Below are 15,441 nucleotides of genomic sequence, written 5' to 3' on the forward strand. Positions count from 1 at the left end.
TCCCACCGGAGTGCTAAGCTGAGCCGCGGCTCACAGCGAGCCCCGCCGGCAGCGGAGCCCCTGCGGCCGCTGTCCCAGGGCTCCTTGTGCCCGCCGCTTCCTCCTGGCAACGCCACGCGGTTTCCAGGGCCCGCGGTGCCCCGGAAGCGGCGCGGGCGCGGAGCGGCCATAGGGCGGAGCCGCGCGGGGCGGTGCCGGCGCTGAGCGCTGCCGGGTCGGGCTGTGGCCGTCGAGTGCCGTGAGGGAGGAGCTGCGGTGGGCGCGGGGAGAGCAGCGGCGGCTCCGGCCCGGCCCGGCCCGGCCCGCCCGGGGAGCGCGACGCCGGCGGAGCAGGTAGGGCCGCGGGGCGCGGGTGGCGGGGCCTGGGCGGGGGGCGGTTCTCGCGGCCCGCCCGCGGCGGAGGCTCCGCCGGGCTCGGCGCTCCAGCCCCGCCGGTGCGGCGGGAACGGCGCCGGCCGAGGAGTGGAGGAGCCGCCGTGGGGCGGCCCGAGGGACCCCGTGGGGGAGCGGCGGCGGCGGCCGGGGGTCGCAGCTTCCCCCGGGGTGTGGGCGAAGGGAACCGGGGCGGATTCGGGGTGCTGGGCTGGTGCCGCCGTGCGGGGCGGAACGGCGGGATTTGAGTCGGGGGAACGCGGCAGCAAGAGCTGAGGGGCTGTCTCGGGAGTGCGGGGCGGGAACCTGCCGAGGAAGGAGCTGAAGGTGCCTTGGGAACTGCTGAACCTGGTGGTGTTCCCAGTCTAAGGACGCGAAATGCTCTCTGTAACTGGTGGTGTATTAGCAATTTATTTGTGTGAAGAAGTTATATATCCCTTCTACGTCTGGAAAGTATTTCCTTATACTGTTTGGCACAGTGTGGAACTCTAAGGGTTGGGTTTGTTGTCTTATCCAGATCGTGGAATCGGGATGGTTTGGGTTGGAAGGATCTTAAAGGTCATCTCATTCCACCCCCTGCCATGGGCAGGGACACCTTTCACTAGACCATGCGGCTCCAAACCACGTCCAAGTTGCCCTTGGACACTCCCAGGGATGGGGCAGCATCAACTGCCTCAGGAGGTTGATATCTTCCCTTCCAAATGTTTCACTGCTACCAACAGTCCCCTTTAGCCTTTCTCGACAGTGACTTCTCTGTTCGTGGGAAGTCTTCTGAGCAGAGTCTAAGCTCTGTTGAGCTGCTTCCTGTGCCTGACTGTATGACATTTTCTACATTCCTCCTTTCTGGGCTCACCGTGACCTGCCTGAAGTTCCACTGTCATGGGTGTGACCTCAGACTTGACTTTTTTTTTTTTTTTTTACTAGTGACCTAATGCTCCCCAAGTTTTTCAGGACCTGCCTTTTCCTTCTCTCAGCTCCCCAGCTGTCAGCTGTGATTTACCCAGATAATCCTTCTCTACATCCCTGGTTCAGTGCTGTGTTGGTAACTCAGTCTCTGTTGGGAGGGGATGATGGGTGAACTGGGAATCATGAGCTTTGTTCCTCTTGAGAAGCTCTTAATAAATATTAGTAGCATTTTCCCAAGACACATTCCAAAAAAAACAAAGAGTGCCTTTGAGTTATGAATTTGCAGAGATTCAGCCTGCAAAATTCCTCAATGCTTGCCAGTGGCTCAAGTTTTGAAAGTGCCACCTGGGTGATGAAGTGTTACTGGTGAGAGAATTTGGGTTTCATGACATTGCTGTTGTAGAGCGATGCACACACTGGTTATTTCCACGTGAAACGGGGCTCACACTGGAGCTCTTGGGAGTCAGGGATGAGCTGGAGGTGCTGCCAATGATAAATATCAGCAGGAGTTCTTGTTCAGGGAAGGTCACTGCTGGCAAGGTGTGACCAGATAAGAAAAGAATTTAAATATCATGGTGTGTAATAAAAAAATCATTATTAGTAAAAAACCCATGCAGATGTACTTAGGAAGAGTGGAGGATGCAGGTGAGAGCTGTCAGGGAAATCTCAGTTTCCATGTTGGCCGCCGATGTAGCAGCATCCCGGCACTGCTGGTATTCCAGCCTTTTGGCAAAAATCTTGCTGACTCCAGTGACATTTTAGACTATTGGCTTGATAAAATCAGGGCTTTATGCTTCCACCCTGCATAAGCACCTGAGCTTTTTTTCAGATACAAGTGTTTCTTTAAACAGTTCCTGCCCTGAAATCACTTTTTCTGGACTTGGCTGGTGCCTTTTTTATTCTTTAAGAGCTGCTGGGTGGTGAGCAAGAGGAGTTTCATCTCTCTGCGTTCTTCTGCAAGTTTATAACTGTGTGTTTTCAACTCTGTGTTTCAACAACTGTGTTTGTCCTCACAAATTTGGGCTCCTTGCTGTGTTTTGTGTAAGTTCTGTTTTCTGGACATGAGGGCTGGAAACCCACTCCAGGTTCTCACAATAAATTTATCTGTGGCTGGTACATAGCTGCCCGTGTTTATGCCAGAGTTGCTTCCTATAAATCAGCCCTTTTCTCCTGCTTTTGGAAAGCTTGGCCCAGCTGTTGGCTCCCCATTTTCAAACCACACAGTCACTCTTTTCCATGTTCTCTGTTGCTCTCCTCCCTGCACATGTTTACTCAAAGCTAATCCCTGAGGGAAGCAGGGCACAGAAATGGCAGGAGAGAGCTCTCTGGGATGCTGTGCTGTGCCATGGAGAATTCTTTTGTGCTGGTGTCCTTCGTGTCTAAGACAAGTTGGTGGTTCACAGGTCATGGCAACAAGCTAATATCCTGTCTCTCTTTTTCCTTGGATTAAAAAGCTTTCCAGTTCATAGTAGTGTTTCTTGTGAAGTCTGAAGTGTGTGACCTTGCCTCATTCCAGCCCATATATCTTGCTCCTCCATAGGAGTTTTCATACTGTTCCGGTTCTCTGTATTGGTAACAACTTGGTTTCCTGTGCCAGAGTCACCAACGGAAAATATTCAGGCAGATTCAGAACTCTACTGTGAGGGGCGTTGTGAGCTGGGCAAGATCCTAAGTCCATCCTAGTCCACAACCACTTGCTGCTTTCCCTTCCCTGATGCTGCTCCCTTTTCCAGCTCTTAGGAAGCAATCAGCCGCTGTGTATTTTCAGGTTAACAGATGAAATCCTATGTAATGCCTTAAAAAGTGCTACCAGATGAGACCAGGAATCCATCTGGCCTGGTATCCTGCTCACTGGTAACCAGAAGCAGATGTGTGGGAAGGGGAGAACACAAACACAGCAGATCTAGTCCAGGGAAATAGTGCTTTATTTTTCTCTCTCCAACAGTTCATGACCTCCCTGAGCCAGGTGTTGAAATTAGGAACCTTCACACTTCACAATATTCATGATTTTAGGAGAATACTTTTCCATTCCTTGTAATCTCTTGGCTGAATTGTCCTCATATATTTAGACTTCCTGTGGCTCTTCTTGTTTTTCATGTCATTGCCAGCTCTGTTCCAGCCTCCTTGAGATAGGTAAGGCAGGAGGGGTGAGGCATAGGACAATGGGGATGTTGACAGATGTGTTGGGTTATATTTATGGTGGGAGTACCTCTTTAGAGGTATTTTATCCTGTATTACTGTCTCTGTAATTACAAATGTTGTGCTTGTTCATTAGTGATCCTAAACCATGGAGCCATGTTTTTTTGTGGAATACTCTGCTGTAGGCCTGCTTCCTAAGGTTGGCTTCAGTTCAGTCTGTCATGTTTCTTGAAGTTGATGTTAGGGTGGTTGTTCCTGATGTGCTGCTGTGTGAATTGTATCACCCACTCATATCATGAGATTTTACTGCAATTCCTTGGAGTCATGGCTCATATTTACTTCTCATCCTGAATTATTCAGAGTAGCAAATGTTGTCATCTTAGTAACACAGCTCAGTATAAAGCAAAATCCTTTGGTGAGTCCCTTCTGCTGCAAAACGGACTAGTGATACGTTCTTCCCCCTTTTTTACCAGTTATTTATGTACATGAAGGATTTTTCCTTTTATCCCATAGTTTTTTCTTTCCAGAGAGCTTTGATAGATTCTGCCATGTAGTAATCTTGCTTTTTTCAGTGGAGTATATCAGCTGCTTTTCCCTTGATGTGCTCTGTCCACTGCAAAAGGAAGAAGGAAAGGAATAAAAACTACAGGAGCCCCTGACTCCTGAGACATGGCTTCATTGTGTACAGTATAATTAGCCGTGCAGCAATTTAAGCTGGTCTTTAGGCCAGCTCTGGTTTGCCCAGCATGGCTGCCTGAGCTGGGGTGGCCCAGACGCTGCTGAGTCGTTCTGTGAAAGCTGGGCCAAGAGTCTTGCAGGTACCAGCCTGAATCAAGGGCATTTCCCCATCTCCTCCTGTGTGACTTTGGGGTAAAGTGGAGCTGTTGCTGTCACCTCATCTTTTGCCACCAAAAGCCTTACTTCTGGGGTCAAGCAGGGAGAGAGGAGATGGCTAAACTCGGCAGAGTATGTATAAGACACAATTTTAATTTTTCGGAGATGTTATCTGATGATTCATTAACACAATAATAGATCATGTAGCTTCTAACTTTTTTCTTCCTAAAAGCTTGTAAGTTTAGATTTTGTTTCCTTCTTGGATATTTAGCTTTGCTGTACAGATGGGTTGGCTTTGATTACTTGGTCAGATCGCACTGTAAGGCTCACACTAATATTCCAACTGCTATCCAAGATGAAGGTAGGAATTAGATTAGATGTTAAGATGAAATTCTTCTCAGTGAGGGTGGTGAAGGCCTGGCACAGGTTGCCCAGAGAAGCTGTGGCTGCCCCATCCCTGGAAGTGTCCAAGTCCAGGTTGAACAGGATTTGGGGCACCCTGGGATGGTGGAAAGCATCCCTGTCCATGGCAGGGGGTGGAACAGAATGAGCTTTAAGGTCCCTTCCCATCCCAACATTCCATGGTTCTATGAGTTGCAGCTTTTCTCATCCACTCCTGGGGAGAATCACTTTTTGCTGTTTAAGAACTTGGTCCCAGTGTCACACACTGACCTGGCATTTGCTCTGGTGACATGAAGAGATGTGGAGCCTGGTTGACACTGTGTGTCCTGTTTGTACAGCCCACTGGTGACAGTATGACAGCTGCTGCTCTGGTGTCTGAGGCTCTGTTTTTCTGGTTTAAACTTGTAATTCTGATTTATAGGGGATTTCTTGTTAGCACAAAAAACTTGAGTTGCTCAAATGATGGAGTCAGCTTAGGTCCTCTAAATGTTTGCTTAGTCTTTCTGTTTTTCAGTGTGTGGTGGCTCCTCTCCACGGTGTTTTGAATGAACTTTTGTCCACTTACAAGCCAGACATTTGAGTTTTTCTATCATGCTTTTAGACTTCCAGCATTTGTGAAGAAACACTCCTGACCCTCGTTTTTGTCTTTCCATCTGACTTTCCATCTGACTTGCACTGTGTTGATTTTTTTTTTTCCCCTAGCTATGGATTTTCACATGGCTAATTCTTGTCCCATCTGTAGGAGTTCTTGAGGAGATGAGGCTCATATGAATCACCTTCTTTCCCCCCAAAGATGCATCCTCCTCAAATATACTCTTCTCTGGATCCGCTAGCTTTCTCTGCTCCTCTTCTCTGCAATGTGAGAGGAGCCTTTGATTTTGGTTGCAGGGGCCCCAACTGGGGCAGTCGTGTGCTTTTTGATCCATTTAGTCTTTGTTCTTCTACAGGCTTTCAGTTGTCCCCAAACCTTCTCAGATCCTAATGAATCCAAGCCTGAATGTGGGAGCCGTTCTTTGAGATGCTGTCACACAGTTCTTGCTCATTGCCTTCTTATTATCATCCTGAATTTTGCCTCTGGACACTTCTCTCCTCTTTTGCTGGCTGTACCCTTGCAGACAAGAGCCTGGAGTGCCAGGACAAGGGGGAATGGCTTCCCACTGCCAGAGGGCGGGGTTATATGGGTTCCTGTGAAGAAATTCCTCCCTGCGAGGGTGGTGGGGCCCTGACACAGGTTTCCCAGAGAAGCTGTGGCTGCCCCACCCGTGGAAGTGTCCAAGGCCAGGTTGGACAGGGCTTGGAGCAATCTGGGCTAGTGGAAGGTGTCCCTGCCCATGACAGAGGGATGGAATGGGGCTTTAAGATCCTTCTAATCCAACCCATTCTGGGGTTCTATGAAGTGGTGAAATCTCAGAATTGTTGTACCTACTTCATCTCTGTGTTCCACGTTAACACCCCCCCAGCCCCTTACCTTTGTTTTTTATTTGAGGGAGGAGGTATTTGAGTTCCTTGTTAAATGGCTCATTTGATTTCTGGTTCATCAGACTCTCCCTACCTTTTAAACGATCCCTTTTTTTCCTAGAAATTGGCAAAAGCATCAATGAAAGTCAATAGGGCTGAAATTATCATTTCCTCCTGGCTTTTGGTATGTTCTTCCTTCTTGTCAGATCCATTTGGAGCAGGCCATCTCCTGCAATGGATAGGTGTCTCTTACCTGTCTGAATCTTTTGGTTTGCTTTGCTCGTCTTTGAGCAAATCTCTTCTGGAGAACAGCTTAATAGCCTGAAAAGTTGACAGTGATTCAAGATCAGCCTGACAGTTTGTGTGTTGTGGAAGACAATTGAATAGCTTGGATTTGCTACTCTGAGCATTTAGTGCAGGATTGGGGATATTCACTGGGGGTATGGGAAAATTGTTTTCCTGTCTGCCTCTGCTCTCCTTCTCATTTTTTTATTTTTTTTTTCTTTCTTATGGTTATATTATGACATTCCTTTAGGCTGGGAATATTGTGGCTGTTTACATATATGTGAAGGTTTATCTGCAGTCCCAAATCTTTTTCCTGAGGTCATTGTGTCTCTGCAGCTCTTAGATGAGTTGGCCATGTTGTCTGTGGTGCATTAGAGGAGGCCACATCATTTATTAAATATCCTGAGTAGCTGCTGTCCTATGTTTTAATGTCTAGTGATAAAGCCTGGGGAGTTCATGCAGTTTGTGCTGAGGCTAAGAAAACTCTGAAATACCTGCTTCCTACAGAGCTACTCCTTTTTCCCAACCCACAAGGAATCGTTGTGTCAATGCCAAAGGTAGTTAAATCAAGTTGTAGGAGAAACCTATTTGAACTCTGTGAAACTAACCTCTCTGATGTGTTTCCTGGAGCTATTTATTTTATGTTAGAAAAGATGGTCTCTTCCATCTTACTGATTTGTTGTGGAGCTCAGTTCATGATTTAACCCCTGGCATGCCCTGGGCTGATTCCATAGTGTGGGCCGAGGGGGATGGGATTCTGTCCCTCTGCCCTGCTCAGGTGAGACCCCACCTACAGAGCTGCCTCCAGCTCTGGGATCAAATATCAGCTGCTGGAGCCAGTCCAGAGGAGACCAAGGGCTCCAGGGTCTGGATCCTTCTGCTCTGGAGTCAAGCTAGGAGAGCTGGGGGTGTTCACCTTCAGAAGAGAAGGCTCCAGTGCCTGAAGAGGCCCCAAGAGAACTGAAGAGGGAGTTGGGATAAGACCCTGGAGTATCAGGACAAGGCAGAATAGTTTCCCACTGCCAGAGGGCAGGGTTAGATTTGATATTGAGAAGAAAATCTCTGTGAAGGTGGTGAGGCCCTGGCACAGGTAATATCTTGTGTGTAGAAATAAGCCAGACTCAGTGTTCCTTTGTTTTGCACATTCATTTCTGAGTTACAAGTTAGAGGATAGATTCAGATCATTTCAGTTGTCGTCCTTCACATGAATGGAGAGCTCACAACAAGGATAACTAACACAGGAAATCTGTCTGCATCTGTCTAGTCCTGCACTAATCAAGGAGGGGTATATAAATTGACCATAGACTCATTGACTTGTTCAGGTTGGCATCACCTTTAAGATCATTGAGCCCAGCCATTAACATTACTTCTCTTATATAAAATTCTTTAGGTCAGTTTTGGAAGAGTAGCAGTTTGATGTCTCTCAGACTTGCTCCATCTTCGAGCTTTTATTCCTTGTCACTCAAATTTCTTCCAGATCTGGCTGCTGTTTGTTTGAGTCTATTGAAACAAATGAGAGGAAGTTCTCTAAAATGCAGCTTTAATATTGTTCATCCACGGTGGCAATTCTGGCAAGTGTAATGGAAGAGTTTGACTCTTCTCAGGGTTGGAACAAGCTGCTTCCTTGTGCAGCAGTCCCATCCTGCCCCATCTTGGCTGTCCTTAGTTACCTTGTAACTGTCTTCCTTTGTAACGCACAATGCTAGTTTCATTTCTGCAGCTTATTTTTATTTCATAGATCTTAAAAGAACGAGTTTCAATGAGCAAATGAAATTTAAGAACCTTTAACATCTTATTTTAATGAAGCAGAGGCCACAGGCTTTGTAGTTGTCTCTTTTCAAGTCCGGGTTAAACTTCAAAGGTCTCGCCTTTAGGAGTTTCATGCCAACTCATTCTTGCTGTTCAATTTTGGCAGGTCACAGCACTCTGGTTTGTGCTGCAAGAAGAGACTGGGGCAGCACGTGCTTTAAGTAACTTCTTAGATGGAAATGAACGCTTCTAAAATACCTGCTGTGTTTCATTCCTCCAGGTAGAGAGGTTCTTGAAAGTGTTCAAGGCCATATTGGATGGGGCTTGGAGCAACCTAGTCTAGTGGAAGGTGTCCCTGCCCATGGCAGGAGGTGGAACAAGGTGATTTTTAATGTCCATTCCAACCCAAATCAGTCTATGATTTTATGATTCTTCCCCACCCTGAATAATTTTCACTCCCTGGTTGCTCTAATTTTTCTAGCCACGGCCTACCTCAGCTGGCTTGCATTTAGTGCTGGGTTGAATGCTTTGGAGGCCCTCAGGTTCTCCAAATGATCATCCTGCAGATGACATCAGGCCTCTAGCCACTTTGGCATCTGATACTGCTTCCCAGCTGTCCTTTCTTTGGAAAGGTTTTGACTGGTTCTGTGCAGTGTTGGCAGTGCTGAGGCTTCAGTTTGACTTGTGATAGCTGCAATGCCAATGTGGTAAATCATTGCTGGGCTGTATTTTGCATCTCTGGGGGGAATATCTCTGCTCAGCTCCCTGGCATTCTATGATTGAAATCTAAGACTGGTATTTAGGCTCCAACACAATTCACAGCTCTTTGGTTTTGTGTGGATTTGCTGGGTACAGCACTGGTACTTGGTGGTTTTTATCCCTTCTAAGGAGTGACTGGGCATGCCAGAATGCATTTGCCTATCAAGATCCATGACTGGGAACAGGATGTTTTGGAACCACTTGTTCTGTTCTTCCTGATGCTTTGACTTTAAGGAGACAATGTGATCGAAGACAAGGGTTTAGGAGAAACTTGGCTGCTGTGGTGATAGGTACAGGTTTTGGCTGGGGGACCTAAGGGTCATGGCATCCTCCTGGCTGGGGCCTCTGCAAGGAGAGATTTGGTAGGATGCAGGTAGGGTGCAGGATGACTGTTGGGTGTTCAGATATTCTTCTGTGGCACCATCCGTTTGCAGAGGCATTAGGGGATGGAGCGTGACTTCCTGGTGCCTTTTGGACCATATACACTCAACATCTAATGCGAGAAATCTTGTGCCTGGTTGGACTTGGTGCAGTCATCTTAGTAATCCTGGCTTTGCATGCTTGAGCTAATGCTCCTGTGTGAGTTTCTGGCATCAAAATAGATTCTTGAACATCTCTGAAGGCATGTAGGGCTGAGGCAGATAGTTCAGAAATTCTGCAGTGATATCTTGAAATCAGATTCTTTAACTTGTTTTTTCTCATGGGTAGATTCTTGCAGTGATCCTGGACATCAAACCTCAGTTGTGACTGCTGTGGTCCTTCCGTGGGCTCGTGGCTGATACTGATCCTAAGACCTAACACAGTTGAAGAAGCTGAATCACCTCTGCCTCTTTGGCTTGGAAAATTATTAAATGCTTGGCAAAACCGTTGCCTTAGATACTTTTTGGTAAACTGAGGCTTGTCTTCACAAACTATTCATTCATCCTCTGCTAACATTTACAAAAGCTTGGAATAATCCCTGAGTTCTTGTCTATTTGCTCTTGTGTAGTTGTTAGAACTGTAGTGTGAGGTAGAGGAGGAAATGTGCTTGCTAATGGGGTGTGCTAAGATATATTTGTGCTGAAACCCCATCTGTTAAATCTTCTTGAGCTCCTCCTGCTGACTCTGAACGTAGTAGTTTGGACATTTGAGTAAACCAGCCCTAACAGGATCACGGTGTCCTGGTGCTGAGTTTGTAGGATTCTCAGAAACTGTTTTTCTTTGATGAACTGGGATCAGGCGCCCCGTTAATAGCTTCACGATAATTTGCCATTAAATGGAGTCAAGTCTTCCATGTCATTTACCCCAGCACCAGTGCTCCACACCAGTATCTGAGCTTCCCATAACTAACAGACTCGCCTGAGGCACAGGTGGCTAAATTTAGTCTTCCAGCAAGCTTGGTATGACCTTGTGCTGTAAGGACTTTCTACTTGTATCTCTCTCAACAAGTAAATGCTGTTTTTGTGTGGTGGATGGAGCTTTGAGGCTCGATGATGCCAAACAGCTTTTTGTGTTTGTCATTGGATAGCACTTCCAGTGTGACTATTGACAGGAATTAACTCTGGATCTGAATGCAGTGCAAAAGGTTCACAAGTGATCTACTGGTACAAAGCCATGCTCACCAATGGATATTAAGGTTTCAAAGGAGACAGACACAATGTGGTGCATAGAATAGATTACTTGGTAACAAACATTTCTAATTGATAGCTACACTGAAGATGAGGGCTTGAAAGTGGAAGTTGAATCAAAGCAGCTTCATACAGATGCAATTTCCAAAAGGTAGGAAATGTAATGTTTGCCTTCAAGGTAACGTGAAGCTTATCTGTGCAAAATAGCACTTCAGCTTCTGGGAGAAGTTTGTAGTATGTGTGAGATGGTGCACAGAGGTAGCCAGTTCTGGCATGTGCTTCCTTGCGTGGGTTTACCTCCTTGTGTGAAGTGAGACTTATCCTCCATGTTCAACTTCAGCAACTTCTTGTTGAAGCTGTTTCTAATTAAATGCATAATTCAACCTACAAGCATAATGAGGAAGACACCTTCAATGTGTACTCAGGAGTACTCAGAGTACTTCTGGAGCTCTTCTGCCATCCTCCAAAAATGCCAGACTCCTCTGAAGTTGGCAGCATGCTGCCAGCTGAGTGGGAAAAGTTGCTGGGAAGCCGAATAGGATTTTTGGGTGTCTGCCATGCTGTTCAGGAGCACAGTGAGTGATGTGCATTTTTTGCCTTGTGAAAGAAGCTCTTTTGCAGGTGAGTGGGAAAAACCCTTTTGGTTGGCATGGGCGCATGGCACAGGCTTGGAGCTGTTGGGATTCATCTCTCTGGCATGGACTCAGTTGTTGTTGGTTTCTTGTTTGCTATAGGTAGTACATGTTTTATTTTTTGGAAGGCTCAAATATTAATCTGTTTAAGGACTAGGGTCTTTGAGTAATACACTGAGTGAATTGCAGTGGGTAAGTGTGTGACTACTCCTATTGTGTTGTGCATTTCTGGTCATTGCATCTTCTTGCAGGGTGGGAAAACGTATGGAGAGAGAAAGTAGAGTTGAAGGTGGATGAGAAGCTGCCTATCCTGGGCAGCCTGAAGTGCCTGAGACTCGGGATTGGGAGGATTTCTTTAAAAAGCAGGCAGCAAACTTCTGAATGTTGTTCTGGGGCTGTGTAGAAGCTGTTGGTTTAGGAAGCTGGACAAACAGAAAAAGTGATTAGACAAATCCAGGCATGTCCATAAAATGAATGCTGGTAGGACTGGACAGTTGTGTCCATGCCAACATCTGTAATCCAGCCGTGGCAGATCCTGGAGCAGACTGCAGAAGTTCGCTGCTCCCTGGATCATCCTCAATTGTCGTGGACAGAATTGACACAAGTGTTCTCCTGCAATTAATTCCACCTTTAAGAACCTCCTGCCCTTCCAGAATCCTGGGGCAGCATGAGGTGATGGTACTTCTGAAGAGCTCTGGAGGATGCCTTAGGGATTCTTACAGGAGGGGAAATCTCCAGCTGTTTCCAGGATACTGTCCATATCTACAGGCCTCCCATGCTGTGCTGTTCAAAGGAGATGTGCTGTACAATGTACTGAGGCTTATGAGTAAAGGCATTCCGGGGGGAATAGGTAGAAACGGAGGGAAATAAAATTAGAAATTGGGGATGAAAAAAGAAATTGATCTCCGTCCCTTTAAAAGGGAAAAAAATTACTGAAATTCCACCTTTCTATGCAGAAACATCTGGGAGGAGGTGATCATAATGCCTCTCTTCAGCTTTCCCAATGTGAGATTCAGCAGGCAGCTGGGCTGGCAATCAGCTGGTAGCCCAGAACGGGGCAGGGATAGCCAAGAGTGAAGCAGCACAATTTAATGTCCTGTTCTGTGTCATACTGATTACATGCAGTGTATATATATATGTATGTATATATATATATAGGGGTGATCCCACTATGTCCCTGGGGCTGTTTCCCTTGTGTTCATGGCATAGCTGACCAACTGTGGGTTGCTTTGTTAGGTTCCTAATTTGTGCCTGCTAAAAATCTAGTTTTAATCAGACAAAAAATTTAAAATTACTATTAAACTAGTAATTTTAAGCACAGATGAGGAGCCATTATTGTAGTTTCATACTGAAACGTGAAACTTGGTGTTTCAATACTTTCCCTGGGATTGAAACATCCTATTGTGGAACGTTCACAGTCACAGCTTGAAGTCTTCTTTGTTACGTCGGAAGAGGTAACAAAAGGGCTGCTGTGCCCAAAAGGGGAGATTTTGTCCTGCCTTTCCTGTATACCGCTTGTCAAACCTGTTCCTGAACTGCCCTGAGTTTCTAACCTGGCACAGAGCTCTCCCGGTATTGTTGGGTTGGTTTTCTCCTGTTGCTATAATGAGTTAGACTTGCTCAGCAGTGGGTCTGATAAGGGGACAAACCGTGAGGGGTTCCTGCACCTCTGTGGTTACTCCATGTTACAAAGAGCATGTGCGGGTTTTCCTTCAGAGATGTTTCATCCTGGTGTCAGTTCTAGGCTGCAAGCATCTTCCCAACTTCTGGGGCACATGTGGATTGTTGTGGGGTTCACACCTAGAGGAGAAGAGCCAGGAGGGAGAACCAAAAGCAGCAAAAAACCTGAGGTCTCCTGAAAACTTGAGCAGCAGCAGCAGAGGCCCTGAAGAATGGAAATTACTCAGCTTAATTTAGTCTCTCTCCCTCTCTTTAGAGAGCCAAAGTGTCACCTGAGCATGTGATGAGCTTTCTGAATCTCTCAAGTAAGGAAAAAGGATCTTAAATATCTGCATTTGGGTTACTGGCTTGTGCTTAGATATGAAGAGGGGTATGAGCTGAGCTGGCTGTTTCAAAGAGCACTAAATCAAGAATCTGTTAATGATTGAGTAAATCCATATAGTAATGGGGGAATGTGGAGCAAATCATCATTGCTGTGCAGGTTGGGAGCAGCAAGTGCTCCAACAGCTCTGTTATAATTTCTTTAAAAGAATGTGAAGATCTGAAGCAGCTCATCTTCAGATGTGAATCAAAAGAATCTTACAAGAAAACTCCTTAGACTAGATGGGATTTTTTTTTTTTAATTTAAAAAAAGAAATTAAAGTATTACCTCATGATGGTCCGGGTTGAGATTGACACCTGGAGTGTAAACTCGACCATGTCTGACAGCAAATACCATTTAGTATGACTTTAAATTTAGGAGGGCTTTATCCTTCTTCCCAGAGGTACTGAGAGTGGCAACATTTATTGTGCAGATGCTAGAAGGATATTAACTGTGTGATTCATGTAACCCATAAAGGGATCCTTGGAAAAGAAGAAAACAATAATAATACAAACTATGAGCAAAGTGCAGTGTGATAATGGTAATAGTGTGTGCTTCAGAGGGGGATATAAGGTGAGTGAGTGCTGTGTCGAGGCACTTTGGGCAGATCATGATCAAAGTCTTCCTCAAAGCCTTTTTCCATACGATAATGAGAGTTCAAAATCCTACTATTAAATATTTTTCATAACTCAATGTTTAGTCAAGGTGGATGGTCTGTTTCGACCTTTCTCCATGAACTCAGGGCACCCAGACCCTTACTGTGTGCTGTTGAGGGTACCCTCTGCTCTTGCTGAAGGGGAAGCCAAAAGGGAAAAACTCAATTTCTTTGCAATAAAAAAAAGAGTAAAAAGCAGATGTTTCATATTAAGATATGTGCTTGTTTTTCCCTGAGCCACACACTCTCTTTCATCCAGACTACTGTTCCTTGTACAGTATCTGCAGCTGCTGCAGGGGAAAAGGTTAAATCATCTCAAAGTGAAAAGTAAAATACTCCTTGGGGGGGCTTTCCCTGTTTGAGTTTCAGGCTCTGGAAGCTGTACCAGAGAGGTCAGGGTTTGGGAGCATAGGCTCACTTTGAAAGGATAAATTAGAGTTCTCTTCATGAGCGTCCTCAGCTGAGCTGTCACATCTCTGTGCTCCCAGGCTAAGGTGTCACCAAACCACATCATATGGAATGATTGCTGCTGGAAGCACGCAGTGCAGCTCCGTGCTGGGAATACCTCAGGTATAGTCAGGGAAAACATGTCATGAAATTTAATTTAGGGTAAGCAAGCCTCTGTTCCTGATGAATCAAAAGGTTGTAAGGATCTCATTCCATGATGTTCCTGTATTGCAAGTAGACTCTACCTGAAGTTGCCTTTGTATTTTCTTTAAATTTTTTATTCTCATATTATTTGAGGCACTGTTCTGTTCCCATTCATCACAAAGATGCTTGGCATCAGTTTTGAAGCCTTCAATATTTTGCTGCTAGTACAATGTTGGCCCTTGTTTAGGGGACAGACAGGCAGCTTACTGGGAATATCAAACCTTCATGTGCTGGGATTGCATTGGGCATGGCATTAGGTAACTCCAAAGAATATTTGCTGTTTTCCTTTTGTAAATACAGAATTGAGATCTAGACTTGTTTGCAGCATTTCCTTGTTGTGTTGTAGGCATGCAGGCTATTCATGAGTTAAAGGAATTAGGAGAGATGTGAAATGGGTTTTGTAAAGCCACAGGTTTGTATAATTTCATTTTTTACCATGGTGTGAGATGATAAAGGTTGTTCTGAGCAGTGCCCAAGTACAGTATGGGATAAAAGCTGACTCTCTTTTTCTTCAGCTGAGCAGAATGAATGTATATACCAGCTTTGGGGTGTATTCAGGGAGGACTTTGCAAATTACCGAGTCCAAGCAGGAGCTTTGCTTCAAGTGCAATCATGAAGGCACTCATCTTTGTGTCCAGCTCTTCCTCAGGCATTGAATGTGCTTGGTTTTGGCAAAAGGGCAGCAAAATCTACTCAACAACGTATGACTTTTCCCCTTTTGACCCTGCTACATTCCGTGTTTTGATGGCAGACAGCCTTAATGTATCATTGAGGTCCTTTCTGCTTCATTGCTGCTCTGCTGTTTTTGATATCTACTGATAATCGGCAGATAATATCGGTGATTTATTCATAGTAAAATGCTGTTTATCGAGTCTGTGCAGTCAAAGTTCGTCTCTCTTCCTCCCCTGCCAAGAAGTGGTTATTTATTTATTTTAGTGGTTATTTAGACCT

The 15,441-nt window shown here is 45.6% G+C and overlaps 1 protein-coding gene across 3 annotated transcripts in view; it reads left to right on the top strand.

The window, feature by feature from the left end:
* The first annotated feature begins 217 nt into the window (after positions 1-217).
* Positions 218-15,441, top strand: part of CSNK1G1 (casein kinase 1 gamma 1) — a 106,648-nt gene continuing 91,424 nt past the window's right edge. For 2 of the 3 annotated variants that reach the window (XM_088172292.1, XM_088172294.1), the window contains exon 1: positions 247-333. The gene's annotated coding sequence lies outside the window, so the exon portion shown is untranslated. Of the gene's footprint in view, positions 334-15,441 lie in introns of all 3 variants that reach the window. The other variant, XM_088172293.1, reaches the window with a different exon arrangement.

This window comes from Sturnus vulgaris, chromosome 13 (genome assembly GCF_052056855.1).
Source record: "Sturnus vulgaris isolate bStuVul1 chromosome 13, bStuVul1.hap1, whole genome shotgun sequence".
Taxonomy (NCBI): Eukaryota; Metazoa; Chordata; class Aves; order Passeriformes; family Sturnidae; genus Sturnus; species Sturnus vulgaris.